Here is an 18,101-nt window from a genome sequence, read left to right on the forward strand (position 1 = left end):
CCAACATGCGTTTCTTTTCCCTACTCTTCTTTTCTTTCCCTATCTTTCTAAAAAACTGTCTTGTCCGGTCCTTTACCATATCCCACCACTGTGCACGTGTATCGTAAAAGTCTTGGAGGGTCTGCCATTGGCTGAACTGTTCCCTATATTCTAAAACTATATCCTTGTCTTCCAACAGGGAACAGTTCAGCTTCCACAGCCCTCCCCCTACCGTCACACCCATGGGCAGTGAAAGGGTGCAAGACAGCATCATGTGATCAGAGAAAAAGAGGGGGGTTAATGTAGCATCAGTCGGCGGGCAGTCCCTTGTAAAAACGTAGTCGATTCGAGAGGCTTTGGTACCATCACCACTGAACCAGGTGAAGCCCTCCTCTCTTTGATGCAAAATTTTAAAACAGTCGACTAAATTAAAATCTCTGACTAAACCCTGCAATAAAACCGACGTTTTGTCCACTCTAAAATCCTCCCCTACCCTTTTCCTGTCTGTTTTGGATAAAACACAATTAAAATCCCCTGCTACCATTAGAGGGGCCCTACCTAGCATGTGGGGTTGCAAGTCTTCTAAAAGCTCATATCTTTCATTCTTTTCCGTAAAACCATATACATTAAGAACATTAAAATCCCTGTCTAAAAAGGTCAGATTTACTAAAAGTGCCCGGCCTTGCCTCACCACAGTGCTGCCCTTCACCAAGATGTTAAGATTATTAATTAAAACCGCAACTCCGTCATTTTTGTTAAGATTTGATCCGCTCCATATGGAGGCTCCTGCGGACCATAGCTCCTCCATTTTCTTGTACCTAGTTAAAAAGGGCAGAGAACACTCTTGTAATAAAAACTAACCTGACTTAAAAGATTTTAAAAGGGACAAAATACTCTGTGCTCTAATGGTGGACCTCACACTTCTTACATTGATAGTAGAGATGGTGAGGGCCATGAGCAGTAGGGTTAAAAAAAGTATAAGACATTTAAAACAGAAGACAGTAAAAAGCCTACAAAGATAGGATTAAAATCATGTTATATCTTGTTGCATTTGCCTTTCCTTTTCCTCAGACGAGCTGGGATCAGGAGGGCAAATGCCTGTCGCTTCAGAGGCCACAGAGGAAACCTCTTGTGGCTCCTTTGGCGACGATGCTGTTAGCTTAATGTGCAAAAAGGAAACCTTATTGGGGGACTCTAGGGGCCACATGCGCTCCAGATCTACCGAATCGGAACTATCAAGCTTATATGCTGCCCTAGATTTTTTCTCCTCCGTTACAATCAGAGGAGACCCCGCAGGTCTTTTTTGCACCTGAGCGTTAGGGAGTGAACACTCTCTCTCACTCCCGGTAGATTCCTGCACCCCATCAGAAACTGTTACTAGTGAGGAATTTGTTTTTTCCTCACTTTCCTCTCCTTCCATGACCATTTCCTGTTCCGTTGCCTCCGCCCCTGTGGCCGTCCCACTTCCTCCTTCCTGCCCAATCCCTGAGGCCGGCTGGGAATTTGAAATTCCCGCCAAAACCTCAGGGACCGCCTCCTCTTTCCTTTGTTCATTCGTTTGTTGCCCATGTGGGGCGGCCATTTTGAGCTTGTTGGCAAAACTTTTAGGGCAGTCTCTGTAGAGGTGGTTTGTTTCTCCACAAAGACTGCACCGTCTGCCATTGGTAAATCATCAAAACTGTGACCAATTTCTCTACACTTCCCACATACTAACTCTTGGCATGCTTCAGCGAGATGACCAAACCTGCAACACTTCCTGGAGAGTTTGGGCATTCCTTGATAATGTGTGTAGCCTCTGTTCTCTCCGAGCACAATCATGGAAGGCAGATGTTTCAGGCCCTGGTAGCCCCCAGCGTCTTCCCATTGTTTAATGGGAATTCGCCAGGAGCATGTCCAAATGCCATCTTCATCTAACACTTTGACAGGCTGGCCTCGAACAGTGCAAAATCTACCCAACCAAACACAAATATCATCTCCAGTCACTGTTTCATTGAACATCCTTACAATCACAGTTTTAAGTGTGTTATCAGAAAGTTTCTCGACAGTGAACATGGAGAACTGGACTTTAACTGAATCAAACCTTTGCCAAAAGTCATTAAGCAGGGAAGCGATTTTAAAACTGACATCAAATCCTTTGTTCAAGGGCAGAGTCATCAAACAATTCAGGTCGTCAGATCTAAAAGCTAAGGTCTTTTGGATCAGCTTCCTGGAAAAGTCCATACGGGACATTCCAAGGAGCTTCCCCTCAACCTGCCTGAATAAATGCTGAAGAAATATGTCATCGGAATCCTTGGCTCGAGCCGAACGAGATGCAGGTCTCAGATTGGCTCGTCGCTCTGATGAAATTTTTGGGTATTTTGGATTTTGTAGAAAAACTTCTTTTGCAAACTAGCAGCAGGTATTTGGCCCAGTCCCACCCAAATCAGCACAGAATGCTTCTCTGGAGTCTGACTGTCAATAATCATCCAAAAAAAGTGGAAATTTCCATTCAACTTGGCGAGGGGACCTCAAAACGTGCCAAGGTGGTGTGGCCGAGGTGGCTCAAATGGCTATAACTCCAGGAAGGAGTGAGATCCCTCCACCCAAATCGGCACACCTGTGCAGGGGCTCAGTCAGCGGTCAGGTGTAAAAGGGCGCTGCGACAGGCCACTAGGTGGCGCTGTAAGCGGAAAAAAACTAATATGATTTGAAAAAGCACAACCAAAAAATAACATGGAGACAGCTACAGCTAGGCTGCAGTCAATCCTATCGACTTTCAAAGTGAGGTCTGTGCAAAATTCGAAATAAACCACACACCAGGGACCGATATTTCAAGAGCGTAAGTGATTTTGTTTCATGAGCTCAAAACACATACCCAGCATGTGGCAGGACTAATCGTTCTGAAACTAAAAAGTAACTGAGATAGATCTTTCTGCTTTGCTTTGTGCTCCGTGATCTAAAAATCCATTTAATATGTAGTCCCCGGATGGGGGACGTATCAGATATTAAACTGATAAGAACAGATTTCTTTTTTTTTTTTTTTTTTTTTTTTTTATTAAATCCAAACACTCATACAAATTTACAAATTAATCACTTGTAACAAAGACATACATATTTTCTGAACATACATGTCCCAAGCCTACAGAACTCAAAAATCATTCCGAACTCAAAAATCATTTCATAAAGTGAAGATACAACACATTACAATCAGAACCTATTAACCAGTACTAAATTTTTAACACCAAAGACTTTATCCCACCCCTACCCGAGGGAGTCCCCCCCATACAGCCCTCATCCCCTCCTCCCCATGAACGACCTTATACCCATTTACCTCTTTCACCAAACTAGCCAAAAGTGTTGAAAATAACTTTTGAGGTTCTAAACCAGGCAACTGCTTCCTCAGGCACCTTAGTCGCCAGTCCCATAAGATACGCTTCCCTTCTGAGATAGTAACCCATACTACTCTTCTCTGATCGTTCTCTATATTTCCCAACCCTACTCCATACAACACTAAGTCCTGGGTAATCAGTGGTCCTCCCCACTCTCTCCACCACCCACTGACTGCTTTCCATAAAGCCACTGCTCCTGGACATGACCACAAGGCGTGCTCAATTGTCTCTTCTTCCCCGCAACCCACTGGGCACAAAGGAGATCTGCCCTGACCATGCCTATATAAACGCTCCCGTACTGGGAGCCTCCCTAATGCTGCCAACCAGTTCACATCCTTACACCTCCCTACCAAATAATCAGGTTGCAAGGACAACCAGTTCACTTCAATTGGAGGCCCTGCCTCTCTAGCTTCCTTAACAGAGCTCTCCTTCAATCTATCATACAGCTTCCTATGATTTAACAACAGTGACTCTTCCAAGCACCAAGGATTCCCTTTAATGATGTCTGCCGCCACTTTATAATGTTCAGGCCTATCCAGTGACCAAGGTACCCTATTACTCCACCCTGTTAAATGCCTCAAAGGCCAGCCCAACCAAAAGTGAGCCAGCACATGTGCTTTATGCTCTAGAGCCTGTACCACTAGGCGAGCTGCAAAAGCAATAAACAAAGCCGTAACCTTCCAAGGGAGGCATGGCACCCCTCTGCCTCCCTCACCCAGAGGACGAAACATCTGCGCTCTTGATACTAACTCAGTCCTCCCTCTCCAAATAAAAGAAAAAATCAACTTCTCCATTCTCCTCCCCTGCCAAAAAGGTATGGGAAAAACATAAGCCAGATAATTAATACTGGGCAACACATCTGCCTTCACTACCTGTACTCTACCCCATAGTGACAGATCCCTTACACTCCACCGGCTTACTTTAGACTGTAAAGATTCCAACAGCCCCTCCCAATTTTGTTGTGCACTATTCACCTTGAAAAAGCGAACACCCAAAATTTTTATGCCATCCTGACACAAGATATACCCTCCTGGAACCACAGTCCTCTTACTCCACTGTCCTACAAACATCACTGAAGATTTACTGACGTTTATCTTGGCACCTGTGGCTTCAGAAAAACTATCCAAAATATCTCCTGTCACTACAAAATATTTTTCAGTGGTCAAAAAGACTGTCATATCATCTGCGTAAGCTAACACTTTTGCTCTTATCCCTCCTCTACCTGGCATTACTACACCAATCAAAGCTGCTGTTAATCGTAGCCGACTAATCAGAGGCTCTAAAGACAGTATATAGCACAAGGGTGACAAAGGACACCCTTGCCTCACACCACCGAACTGTTTCACTGGTTCAGAAAAGAACCCGTTTATCCTAATCTGACTGAAAGCCTCACTATACAAAAGCTGGACCCAGGCTATGAACCCTGGGCCAAACCCAAGCTTCTCCAACACTGACCACAAAAAAGAATGGCTAACCCTATCAAAGGCCTTTTCCTGGTCAAGGCTCAGGATTGCCAAAGGAAGCTGACGTTGCTCAGCCCAACTGATCAAGTCCCGGACCAAAACTAAATTGAGGCTGCCTGATCTTCCTGGGACCCCACAAGTTTGATCTGGATGAACCACCAAATCTAACACCCCCTTAAGCCGTATGGTTAAGACTTTTGCCAGAATCTTATAATCGGTAGTAAGTAAAGTTATTGGCCGCCAATTTGCCAAATCCTCCTTACTATTTTTCTTATGCAGGAGGGTCACCAACCCCCTCCTCATAGACAAAGGCAATTTCCCCACTTCCAGACTTTCCTGATAAACTTTAATCAGTTCAGTGCCTACTAAAGGCAAAAAGGCTTGATAAAATTCAGCCGGTAGACCATCACCACCTGGAGACGTGCCTCTCTTCAAGGACTTAATTGCTACCTCTACTTCCTTCAAGGTGACCTCCTTCTCTAACCTGCCTGCCTCCACTTCCTCCAAGGTCCTGTCCAGATCCTCTAAAAACCCCTCCGCTGTTGGCTCCTTATAAAAGGCAACTGAAACCTTCAGCATTCCTTCAACTGAGTAGACCTTACCCTTCTCTGTATTTAAACATTCCATACTGCTGCGCTTCTGCCTGCCCTTCACAGTAGAAAAGAAAAACTTTGTAGGCCTTTCATCTAGCACACGCTGACATACACCTGACTGCATAACAAACTTCTGTGCTTCTCCTCTATAATGTTCATTCAAAGAATCCTGCAAGAGTTTGGCTTTCTTCCACCCTTGCCCAGTGCTCAATAGACCTTGAGAGCATAAAACTTGCAATTCTTTAGTCCATTGACGCACTTGATTCCTCTTAGCCTTCCCCAAAGCTAAACCCCATGCCCTGCAAAAAAACCTAATCCTCTCCTTCACCCCTTCCCACCAGTCAGAATGTGACTGGTAGAATCCTTTTAAATTACACCCTCCAGCAAATAATACCCGGAAAACCTTACAAAAGGTTTGGTCTTGGAGGTATGTTACATTCATCCTCCACTTCCCCCGACCCCTTTGCCCTGCTTCCACCTCTGCCCCAGCCCCAACTAAACAATGATCTGAACACCACATTGGCTGCCTTGTGTAGCTACTAACTTTAACAGACTTTGAAAAAAATATATAATCCAACCGCGATGCCTCCTGCCTACTGTTCCACCATGTATTACCTAAACCCTCCCCTCCAGCAGTCTGACCTGAATCTTGTAATCCAAAATTTTTAATAACCCCTGCCAATTCCCCCCCAGAACTTTTCTCTAAGGACATATTAAAATCCCCTGCCAAGACCACCAGCCGGTTCGTATATAATAATGGAAAAAATTTTCCCAAAAAACCTTCCCTCTCCTCTCGCTTACTGGGCGCATACACATTTATGAACCGTAAGGCCACCCCCCTCCATCTTGCATCCACGAACATCACCCTCCCTGGAACAATCACCCCAGATGTTTCAACAATTACCTCCCAGGAAAAGAATAAAATCCCCACCCCATCCGCCCTCACATTCCCCACTCCCCAAAAGGATGGTCCCCAAGTCCAATCCTTCGAGAACCTCTCCACATCCCTTTCATTCTCCAAGTGACATTCTTGTAAAAACAAAACATCATAATATAAATCTTTGACAGAAAAGAAAACTTCTGTCCGGCGTTCTGCCATTTTCAGCCCTCTTACATTAAAAGTTGCCACTCTTAACAGTCCCATTGAAAACCCTTAGACTCCCTCCCAAAGCCCCCTTATCCCCCACAATACTTCCCCATCCCACTTCCCCCCTTATTCCTTCCCATTTTTCCCACATTCTCTTCTTCCCCTTCCTCCCTTTACCCTCCTTGAAACCACTTCAGACCATTCCCCGGATTCCGCTATCATTTCTTCCCCTCCCTCTTCCTCTTCTTCTTCAATACTATCCCGCCACCCAGTGCTTGTCCCCACCTCCTCATTCTCTTTACCTTCATAGCCCTCCTCATTACAATCTTGACCCACAGAGTCCTGACCTACCGAGTTCTCCAGTTTGCTGAATTTGCATATTTCCCCATTATCAGGGTCACAAGCCTCAATCCAGGCTCTGCGACGGCCAGTCCCAGATGCTGACTCTGCTGCAATCTCCATCTTTGACCCACTATGTACTGTCTCTCGTTGGTGGGTTGATCCAGTTGCAGGTTCCAAAATGGTCTTCTCCTTATCCACCTCCAACACCTCAGAAAGCACCTCTGTGAAGTCCAGATCTGTCCATCCCGGAGACTGATTAAGCTGCTGCTCCGATCCCACTCCTTTTACCTCCTTTCCATCTAGGGACAAAGTTATCAGATCCCCCACGGCTCCATCCGCTTGTTCCTTTATACCAGTACACTCCTGACTTGATGCACTCATACTTCTCTGATCACTCGCACCTGTCGCTTGTTGAAGATGCCTCTCCCTTTCTGCTGGTAGACTGCTAAGAATGGCATCCAGGTCCGCCTGCAGATCATCACCTTCCTTCAATATGCTCGCATATGCATTTATGACCTCAAGGTTAGATTATTGTAATGCTTTATTGGGTGGTTGTTCTGCACGCTTAGTAAACAAACTACAGCTAGTCCAAAATGCAGCAGCAAGAGTTCTTACTAGAACCAGGAAGTATGACCATATTAGCCCGGTCCTGTCAACACTGCACTGGCTCCCTATCAAGCATCGCATAGATTTTAAAATATTGCTTATTACTTATAAAGCCCTGAATGGTTTAGCACCTCAGTATTTGAATGAGCTCCTTTTACATTATAATCCTCTACGTCCGCTACGTTCTCAAAACTCAGGCAATTTGATAATACCTAGAATATCAAAATCCACTGCAGGCGGCAGATCCTTTTCCTATTTGGCGCCCAAACTCTGGAATAACCTACCTAACATTGTTCGGGAGGCAGACACACTCTTGCAGTTTAAATCTAGATTAAAGACCCATCTCTTTAACCTGGCATACACATAACATACTAATATGCTTTTATTATCCAAATCCGTTAAAGGATTTTTAGGCTGCATTAATTAGGTAAACCGGAACCGGAAACACTTCCCATAACAACCTATGTACTTGCTACATCATTAGAAGAATGGCATCTACGCTAATATTTGTCTGTTTCTCTCTCGTTCCGAGGTCACCGTGGCCACCAGATCCAGTCTGTGTCCAGATCAGAGGGTCACTGCAGTCACCCGGATCCAGTACGTATCCAGACCAGATGGTGGATCAGCACCTAGAAAGGACCTCTACATCCCTGAAAGACAGCGGAGACCAGGACAACTAGAGCCCCAGATACAGATCCCCTGTAAAGACCTTGTCTCAGAGGAGCACCAGGACAAGACCACAGGAAACAGATGATTCTTCTGCACAATCTGACTTTGCTGCAGCCTGGAATTGAACTACTGGTTTCGTCTGGTCAGAGGAGAACTGGCCCCCCAACTGAGCCTGGTTTCTCCCAAGGTTTTTTTCTCCATTCTGTCACCGATGGAGTTTCGGTTCCTTGCCGCTGTCGCCTCTGGCTTGCTTAGTTGGGGACACTTCATCTACAGCGATATCGTTGACTTGATTGCAAATAAATGCACAGACACTATTTAACTGAACAGAGATGACATAACTGAATCCAATGATGAACTGCCTTTAACTATCATTTTTGCATTATTGACACTGTTTTCCTAATGAATGTTGTTCAGTTGCTTTGACGCAATGTATTTTGTTTAAAGCGCTATATAAATAAAGGTGACATTGACATTGACATATGATTTGTTTCTTGATGGACAGGTACGGAAGATGATCGGCCTTGCCCCAAAGGCTACAAAGCTTTGGTTGCGGGGCAGGCCAAAGCAACGTGGTCTGCCTTCCCACAAAACCGACAGCGCTGTCCTTCACAGTCTGTTTTAACGTGTCCTTCTCCACCACATCTCCTGCAATACACGGGCTGCCCAGGGTAGTAGAGAAAGCTCCTGTTAGGCCCAATGGAAATGGACCCTGGTAGGTGAACCAGGCTTCCAGGGACTGCTGAATCCACCCGGAGCTTCACAAAAAAACGCCTCTTTCCAGTCCAAATCCCAAACCGATCCCTCACACACTCACCTCCTTTCACAGCCTCACAGTGCCTCTCAAGGAAAGCCATTACCTCCACATCCTCAACAAAAGGATTATACAGATGGACTGTGAGAGGTAAGTAATCCTGTGCAAACAAAGGGAGCAAACTCAATCCTTCCAACAACTTGTGCTTTTTCTTTCCCCAAGACTCAAAAAAACTCACACAGTCCGTTAGATTGAAGAAGGTCGGATCCATAAATCCTAGTGCTGTGAAATCCTGAAGACAGAACACTAAAGAAACTGCTACATTGAAGACTCCTTTCAAGACATCCACGACCACAAATTCCCTCTTGAAGTTTTCCTTTACAAACCGGACAGCATTCTGAAGCACTTGAATCCGTACAGTATTCTTCAACCGCGCCATCATGGCCGGCAAAGTACCATCTCCTCTCGACATAGCAATCGTCGCAACACTTGATATTGGCCAAAAGGCCGAGAAGTGATCTTGATTTGATGCAGCGGGGAAGAAGCTGGACACGGCGATGCCCATCTCGGCTTTGGTAAGTCTGGGAGACCTGAAACGCTGTGGGATGGTAGTACCCTCCCCTGTCTGCAACGTCACCGGGCCTCACCCCGATCGGCCTGACGCTGGCTCTGCAGCGACAGAGAGTATGGCATCGCTCGTAACTCCCAAACGGTTCGTCGCAGAGCCACGTGCCTTATGTCATCGGAATCCTTGGCTCGAGCCGAACGAGATGCGGGTCTCAGATCCCTCCACCCAAATCGGCACACCTGTGCAGGGGCTCAGTCAGCGGTCAGGTGTAAAAGGGCGCTGCGACAGGCCACTAGGTGGCACTGTAAGCGGAAAAAAACTAATATGATTTGAAAAAGCACAACCAAAAACAAACATGGAGACCGCTACAGCTAGGCTGCAGTCAATCCAATCGACTTGCAAAGTGAGGTCTGTGCAAAATTCGAACTAAACCACACACCAGGGACCGATATTTCAAGAGCGCAAGTGATTTTGTTTCATGAGTTCAAAACACATACCCAGCATGTGGCAGGACTCATCGTTCTGAAACTAAAAAGTAACTGAGATAGATCTTTCTGCTTTGTTTCACCAGTTAACTCAGGGGAGAGCACGAACGCAATCCCCCACTACCATAAATTATGCAGTCGAGATTCCCACATTTGGGGAATTCGCAGGGGTCAGCATGGCCGGAGTGCAATGGACAAGCCTCACCCTGGGTGAACCGCCTTCTTGATCATGGTGTCTCCCCTGCCAGTCAAATACAAATTAAAAAAAGCAAACAAGCCTCATATGCATGTTAATAAAACCAATAATTTCATTGATAAAACACAATAAAAACACCATTAAAAAATTATCTGTTGTGCAAGACCGGGGATGAGTCCTTATCAAGTCGGTCTTCCCCCCACTCTCCAGAACAGGGACATGAGATGCTACTTAACGGGCTCAGCGGAGATCCCCTCTCCTCCGGCCCGCTGGCCCGCTGTTCCCGTAGCCAGAATGGTGAGGGTGCATCTACGGGCAGCCAGGGTCGGTGGCCTGCCGGGACCCTCTCTGTGTGACCCCGGCCCCCCCGTCCGAATATCGTCGTCCGGTACCCCTGCAGCATTGATGTTACCTTTAGCTCGCATGCATGGAGGGTTACCGTAACGCGCTTCCCCACCAGCAGGTTTCTGGTGGCCCAGATGGCATCCTTGATGACGTTGAGGGTGAGCCAGAGCGAGGTGAATTCCTGTGCTGTCATGTCCTTCAAGCACCGGCCCACCCCAAGGATGGCGAGCTGGTACCCGAACTGGGCCCCACCTGCTGGTAGGCACGGGAAATACAAGGGGCCGGTCTTGGCCTACAGGTCCCGCGCAGTGCTGCAGTCCCAGAGCAGGGTGTGGACGGTCTCCGGGGAATTGCAGCCGGACCGAGGGCAGATGGGGTTTTTGGCCATGCCTCTGGAGTGCATAACTGCCCTGACCGGGAGGATCTCATGAGCCACCATCCACAAAAAGTCCTTGTGCCTGTTCTGGAGAGCAGGGTGAGCCGCATTCCGCCAAACTTGTTTGGCCTCACTTAGTGTGAGGCCCGGAACTGGACTCACCGGTTGCCGGTCCTGCACAACAGAAATGAGAGACTTGTGTTTAGTTAAAATGGTGACATCTTCACTCTCTAAAGGGTATTTCTTTAAAAACTTTTTTATAAAATTGTACTCTTTAGGCAAGTTAAAAGACACTGGGGTTTTCAAATCTACTGGTAAAATTTTCAAAGTTCTTAGGTAAGACCCCATCCAAAATCGCGCCATTGCAGCCGTCTTGTTTTCTTTGGATGAGGTCATGGCAAAACTGATGTGCAGGGCGGTGAAGCGGCTGCTTAAAAACAGGTGGGGGTCTGGGAGGCCTTTTCCACCGTTCTCTGGCCTTTTCTTGACGGTCTCCCTCTTCAGGCGCTCCCACTTGGACCCCCACAGGAAGTAAAACACCGCCCTCTCCAGTTTCACCAGGAACCGCCGAGGGGGGCTAAAAACAGAACAGACAAGTAAAATCAGAGGTAAAATCACAGATTTAAAAATTAAAATTTTACCTTCAATCGTCAACTGTCTTAGTCCCCAAAACCCTAGTCTTTTCCTAACTTTCCCTAGCAAGTCAGTCCAGTTTTCCCGTCCTCCACCCTGTTTATCAAATTTAACACCTAAAATTTTAAAATCGTTGTCTTTAAAAACCAAATCAAGTCCTCCTGTGTCCACGTCCCCCCACGGCCCGAAGAGCTGGGCCTCAGTCTTGTTTCTATTGAGTTTGGCGCCCGAGGCCCGACCGTACCAGTCAGTCAAGTCCAGTGCTCTTCGTATAGATAAAATGTCCGTGGTTAAAAGAGTAACATCGTCCATGTATAAGGCACAAGTCGCTGTCAGTCCACCCGTCCCAGGAACGTCCAGTCCTTTGATCCATTTATCCTTTCTCAAGATCTGTGCCAGTGGCTCAATACAAGCCACATACAGGAGAGGAGATAAAGGACATCCCTGACGGACACCACTGTGTATGTTCACAGTTTTGTAAAGATGCCCGTTTACAAGGAATTTGCTGACTAGTCCCTTGTACAGCAGTCCCACCCAGGCTACAAACCTCTTTGGGAAACCCATTTTTTGCAGTACCTGAAAAAGGTACTGGTGCGAGACTCGGTCAAATACTTTTTCAAAGTCTAAATTTAGGACTACCAGCCGAATATTTCTGTCTCTCGCATAACAGATGGCATCTCTGATCAGCACTAGGCTGTCTGTTATCTTTCTTCTGGGCACAGAACAAGCTTGATCCGGGTGAATCACGTCCTCTAAAGCCGTTGACATGCGTGTTGCTAAAATTTTGCTAAAAAGTTTATAATCAAAATTTAAAAGTGTTATGGGTCTCCAGTTTTTTTAAGTCAGTCCGGTCACCTTTTTTGTGAAGTAAAGAAACTATCCCTATTCTAAAACTTTCTGGAAGTCTGTCGAGGGTCTCAAACTCTTTAGAAACTGTCAAAAGCTCTTGTCCTAAAATGTCACAAAATGTTAGATAAAACTCTAGGGGAAGTCCATCCACTCCTGGGGACTTCCCCTTGTTAAAACCTCCAAGAGCTTTTTGGATTTCTAAGATGTTAAAATCTTGGGTTAAAATCTCATTTTGACAGTCAACCCTTTCCTCAATAAAATTTAAAACTTCTTTTGCAGTGTCAAAGTGTACCTTTTTAAAACTATATAATGCCCCATAAAATTTTTCCACATCCTCTAAAATCTCTTTTGTTGTGTTAACCTCCCTATCCCCTGTTTTAACCCTGGTTAACCCCCCACCTCTTGTAAATATTTTCTTAAAAAAATATCTGGTACATTTTTCGCCTTCTTCTATTTCTCTCTCTTTACTTCTTAAAAGGACCCCTTTACTTTCTATATTGGCTAAAACTGACATTTCTTTTTTTACTTCCTGAATTTCGTCGTTAAAATCAAAACCATTATTTAAAAGATTAAAATACCTTTGTAGTCTTTTCTGCAACCCCAACATGCGTTTCTTTTCCCTACTCTTCTTTTCTTTCCCTATCTTTCTAAAAAACTGTCTTGTCCGGTCCTTTACCATCTCCCACCACTGTGCACGTGTATCGTAAAAGTCTTGGAGGGTCTGCCATTGGCTGAACTGTTCCCTATATTCTAAAACTATATCCTTGTCTTCCAACAGGGAACAGTTCAGCTTCCACAGCCCTCCCCCTACCGTCACACCCATGGGCAGTGAAAGGGTGCAAGACAGCATCATGTGATCAGAGAAAAAGAGGGGGGTTAATGTAGCATCGGTCGGCGGGCAGTCCCTTGTAAAAACGTAGTCGATTCGAGAGGCTTTGGTACCATCACCACTGAACCAGGTGAAGCCCTCCTCTCTTTGATGCAAAACTTTAAAACAGTCGACTAAATTAAAATCTCTGACTAAACCCTGCAATAAAACCGACGTTTTGTCCACTCTAAAATCCTCCCCTACCCTTTTCCTGTCTGTTTTGGATAAAACACAATTAAAATCCCCTGCTACCATTAGGGGGGCCCTACCTAGCATGTGGGGTTGCAAGTCTTCTAAAAGCTCATATCTTTCATTCTTTTCCGTAAAACCATATACATTAAGAACATTAAAATCCCTGTCTAAAAAGGTCAGATTTACTAAAAGTGCCCGGCCTTGCCTCACCACAGTGCTGCCCTTCACCAAGATGTTAGGATTATTAATTAAAACCGCAACTCCGTCATTTTTGTTAAAATTTGATCCGCTCCATATGGAGGCTCCTGCGGACCATAGCTCCTCCATTTTCTTGTACCTAGTTAAAAAGGGCAGAGAACACTCTTGTAATAAAAACAAATCTGACTTAAAAGATTTTAAAAGGGACAAAATACTCTGTGCTCTAATGGTGGACCTCACACTTCTTACATTGATAGTAGAGATGGTGAGGGCCATGAGCAGTAGGGTTAAAAAGGTATAAGACATTTAAAACAGAAGACAGTAAAAAGACTACAAAGATATGATTAAAATCATGTTATATCTTGTTGCATTTGCCTTTCCTTTTCCTCAGACGAGCTGGGATCAGGAGGGCAAATGCCTGTAGCTTCAGAGGCCACAGAGGAAACCTCTTGTGGCTCCTTTGGCGACGATGCTGTTAGCTTAATGTGCAAAAAGGAAACCTCATTGGGGGACTCTAGGGGCCACATGCGCTCCAGATCTACCGAATCGGAACTATCAAGCTTATATGCTGCCCTAGATTTTTTCTCCTCCGTTACAATCAGAGGAGACCCCGCAGGTCTTTTTTGCACCTGAGCGTTAGGGAGTGAACGCTCTGTCTCACTCCCGGTAGATTCCTGCACCCCATCCGAAACTGTTACTAGTGAGGAATTGTTTTTTTCCTCACTTTCCTCTCCTTCCATGACCATTTCCTGTTCCGTTGCCTCCGCCCCTGTGGCCGTCCCACTTCCTCCTTCCTGCCCAATCCCTGAGGCCGGATGGGAATTTGAAATTCCCGCCAAAACCTCAGGGACCGCCTCCTCTTTCCTTTGTTCATTCGTTTGTTGCCCATGTGGGGCGGCCATTTTGAGCTTGTTGGCAAAACTTTTAGGGCAGTCTCTGTAGAGGTGGTTTGTTTCTCCACAAAGATTGCACCGTCTGCCATTGGTACAATCATCAAAACTGTGACCAATTTCTCTACACTTCCCACATACTAACTCTTGGCATGCTTCAGCGAGATGACCAAACCTGCAACACTTCCTGCTGAGTTTGGGCATTCCTTGATAATGTATGTAGCCTCTGTTCTCTCCGAGCACAATCATGGAAGGCAGATGTTTCAGGCCCTGGTAGCCCCCAGCGTCTTCCCATTGTTTAATGGGAATTCGCCAGGAGCATGTCCAAATGCCATCTTCATCTAACACTTTGACAGACTGGCCTCGAACAGTGCAAAATCTACCCAACCAAACACAAATATCATCTCCAGTCACTGTTTCATTGAACATCCTTACAATCACAGTTTTAAGTGTGTCATCAGAAAGTTTCTCGACAGTGAACATGGAGAACTGGGCTTTAACTGAATCAAACCTTTGCCAAAAGTCATTAAGCAGGGAAGCAGTTTTAAAACTGACATCAGATCCTTTGTTCAAGGGCAGAGTCATCAAACAATTCAGGTCGTCAGATCTAAAAGCTAAGGTCTTTTGGATCAGCTTCCTGGAAAAGTCCATACGGGACATTCCAAGGAGCTTCCCCTCAACCTGCCTGAATAAATGCTGAAGAAATATGTCATCGGAATCCTTGGCTCGAGCCGAACGAGATGCAGGTCTCAGATTGGCTCGTCGCTCTGATGAAATTTTCGGGTATTTTGGATTTTGTAGAAAACCTTCTTTTGCAAACTAGCAGCAGGTATTTGGCCCAGTCCCACCCAAATCAGCACAGAATGCTTCTCTGGAGTCTGACTGTCAATAATCATCCAAAAAAAGTGGAAATTTCCATTCACCTTGGCGAGGGGACCTCAAAACGTGCCAAGGTGGTTGTGGCCGAGGTGGCTCAAATGGCTATAACTCCAGGAAGGAGTGAGATCCCTCCACCCAAATCGGCACACCTGTGCAGGGGCTCAGTCAGCGGTCAGGTGTAAAAGGGTGCTGCGACAGGCCACTAGGTGGCGCTGTAAGCGGAAAAAAACTAATATGATTTGACAAAGCACAACCAAAAAATAACATGGAGACAGCTACAGCTAGGCTGCAGTCAATCCAATCGACTTTCAAAGTGAGGTCTGTGCAAAATTCGAAATAAACCACACACCAGGGACCGATATTTCAAGAGCGTAAGTGATTTTGTTTCATGAGCTCAAAACACATACCCAGCATGTGGCAGGACTAATCGTTCTGAAACTAAAAAGTAACTGAGATAGATCTTTCTGCTTTGCTTTGTGCTCCGTGATCTAAAAATCCATTTAATATGTAGTCCCCGGATGGGGGACGTATCAGATATTAAACTGATAAGAACAGATTTCTTTTTTTCTTTTTTTTTTTTTATTAAATCCAAACACTCATACAAATTTACAAATTAATCACTTGTAACAAAGACATACATATTTTCTGAACATACATGTCCCAAGCCTACAGAACTCAAAAATCATTCCGAACTCAAAAATCATTTCATAAAGTGAAGATACAACACATTACAATCAGAACCTCATAACCAGTACTAAATTTTTAACACCAAAGACTTTATCCCACCCCTACCCGAGGGAGTCCCCCCCATACAGCCCTCATCCCCTCCTCCCCATGAACGACCTTATAACCATTTACCTCTTTCACCAAACTAGCCAAAAGTGTTGAAAATAACTTTTGAGGTTCTAAACCAGGCAACTGCTTCCTCAGGCACCTTAGTCGCCAGTCCCATAAGATACGCTTCCCTTCTGAGATAGTAACCCATACTACTCTTCTCTGATCGTTCTCTATATTTCCCAACCCTACTCCATACAACACTAAGTCCTGGGTAATCAGTGGTCCTCCCCACTCTCTCCACCACCCACTGACTGCTTTCCATAAAGCCACTGCTCCTGGACATGACCACAAGGCGTGCTCAATTGTCTCTTCTTCACCGCAACCCACTGGGCACAAAGGAGATCTGCCCTGACCATGCCTATATAAACGCTCCCGTACTGGGAGCCTCCCTAATGCTGCCAACCAGTTCACATCCTTACACCTCCCTACCAAATAATCAGGTTGCAAGGACAACCAGTTCACTTCAATTGGAGGCCCTGCCTCTCTAGCTTCCTTAACAGAGCTCTCATTCAATCTATCATACAGCTTCCTATGATTTAACAACAGTGACTCTTCCAAGCACCAAGGATTCCCTTTAATGATGTCTGCCGCCACTTTATAATGTTCAGGCCTATCCAGTGACCAAGGTACCCTATTACTCCACCCTGTTAAATGCCTCAAAGACCAGCCCAACCAAAAGTGAGCCAGCACATGTGCTTTATGCTCTAGAGCCTGTACCACTAGGCGAGCTGCAAAAGCAATAAACAAAGCCGTAAACTTCCAAGGGAGGCATGGCACCCCTCTGCCTCCCTCACCCAGAGGACGAAACATCTGCGCTCTTGATACTAACTCAGTCCTCCCTCTCCAAATAAAAGAAAAAATCAACTTCTCCATTCCCCTCCCCTGCCAAAAAGGTATGGGAAAAACATAAGCCAGATAATTAATACTGGGCAACACATCTGCCTTCACTACCTGTACTCTACCCCATAGTGACAGATCCCTTACACTCCACCGGCTTACTTTAGACTGTAAAGATTCCAACAGCCCCTCCCAATTTTGTTGTGCACTATTCACCTTGAAAAAGCGAACACCCAAAATTTTAATGCCATCCTGACACAAGATATACCCTCCTGGAACCACAGTCCTCTTACTCCACCGTCCTACAAACATCACTGAAGATTTACTGACGTTTATCTTGGCACCTGTGGCTTCAGAAAAACTATCCAAAATATCTCCTGTCACTACAAAATCTTTTTCAGTGGTCAAAAAGACTGTCATATCATCTGCGTAAGCTAACACTTTTGCTCTTATCCCTCCTCCACCTGGCATTACTACACCAGTCAAAGCTGCTGTTAATCGTAGCCAACTAATCAGAGGCTCTAAAGACAGTTTATAGCACAAGGGTGACAAAGGACACCCTTGCCTCACACCACCGAACTGTTTCACTGGTTCAGAAAAGAACCCGTTTATCCTAATCTGACTGAAAGCCTCACTATACAAAAGCTGGACCCAGGCTATGAACCCTGGGCCAAACCCAAGCTTCTCCAACACTGACCACAAAAAAGAATGGCTAACCCTATCAAAGGCCTTTTCCTGGTCAAGGCTCAGGATTGCCAAAGGAAGCTGACGTTGCTCAGCCCAACTGATCAAGTCCCGGACCAAAACTAAATTGAGGCTGCCTGATCTTCCTGGGACCCCACAAGTTTGATCTGGATGAACCACCAAATCTAACACCCCCTTAAGCCGTATGGTTAAGACTTTTGCCAGAATCTTATAATCGGTAGTAAGTAAAGTTATTGGCCGCCAATTTGCCAAATCCTCCTTACTATTTTTCTTATGCAGGAGGGTCACCAACCCCCTCCTCATAGACAAAGGCAATTTCCCCACTTCCAGACTTTCCTGATAAACTTTAATCAGTTCAGTGCCTACTAAAGGCAAAAAGGCT

The 18,101-nt window shown here is 45.5% G+C and overlaps 1 non-coding gene across 1 annotated transcript; it reads right to left on the bottom strand.

Moving 5' to 3' along the window:
* Positions 1-10,006: 10,006 nt before the first annotated feature.
* LOC132118749 (U1 spliceosomal RNA) lies at positions 10,007-10,170 on the bottom strand. The gene has a single exon (XR_009425976.1). It is a non-coding gene; the product is annotated as a U1 spliceosomal RNA (small nuclear RNA).
* Between the last annotated feature and the right edge of the window lie 7,931 nt (positions 10,171-18,101).

The sequence above is a fragment of the Carassius carassius genome, chromosome 37, assembly GCF_963082965.1.
Source record: "Carassius carassius chromosome 37, fCarCar2.1, whole genome shotgun sequence".
Lineage (NCBI taxonomy): Eukaryota > Metazoa > Chordata > Actinopteri > Cypriniformes > Cyprinidae > Carassius > Carassius carassius.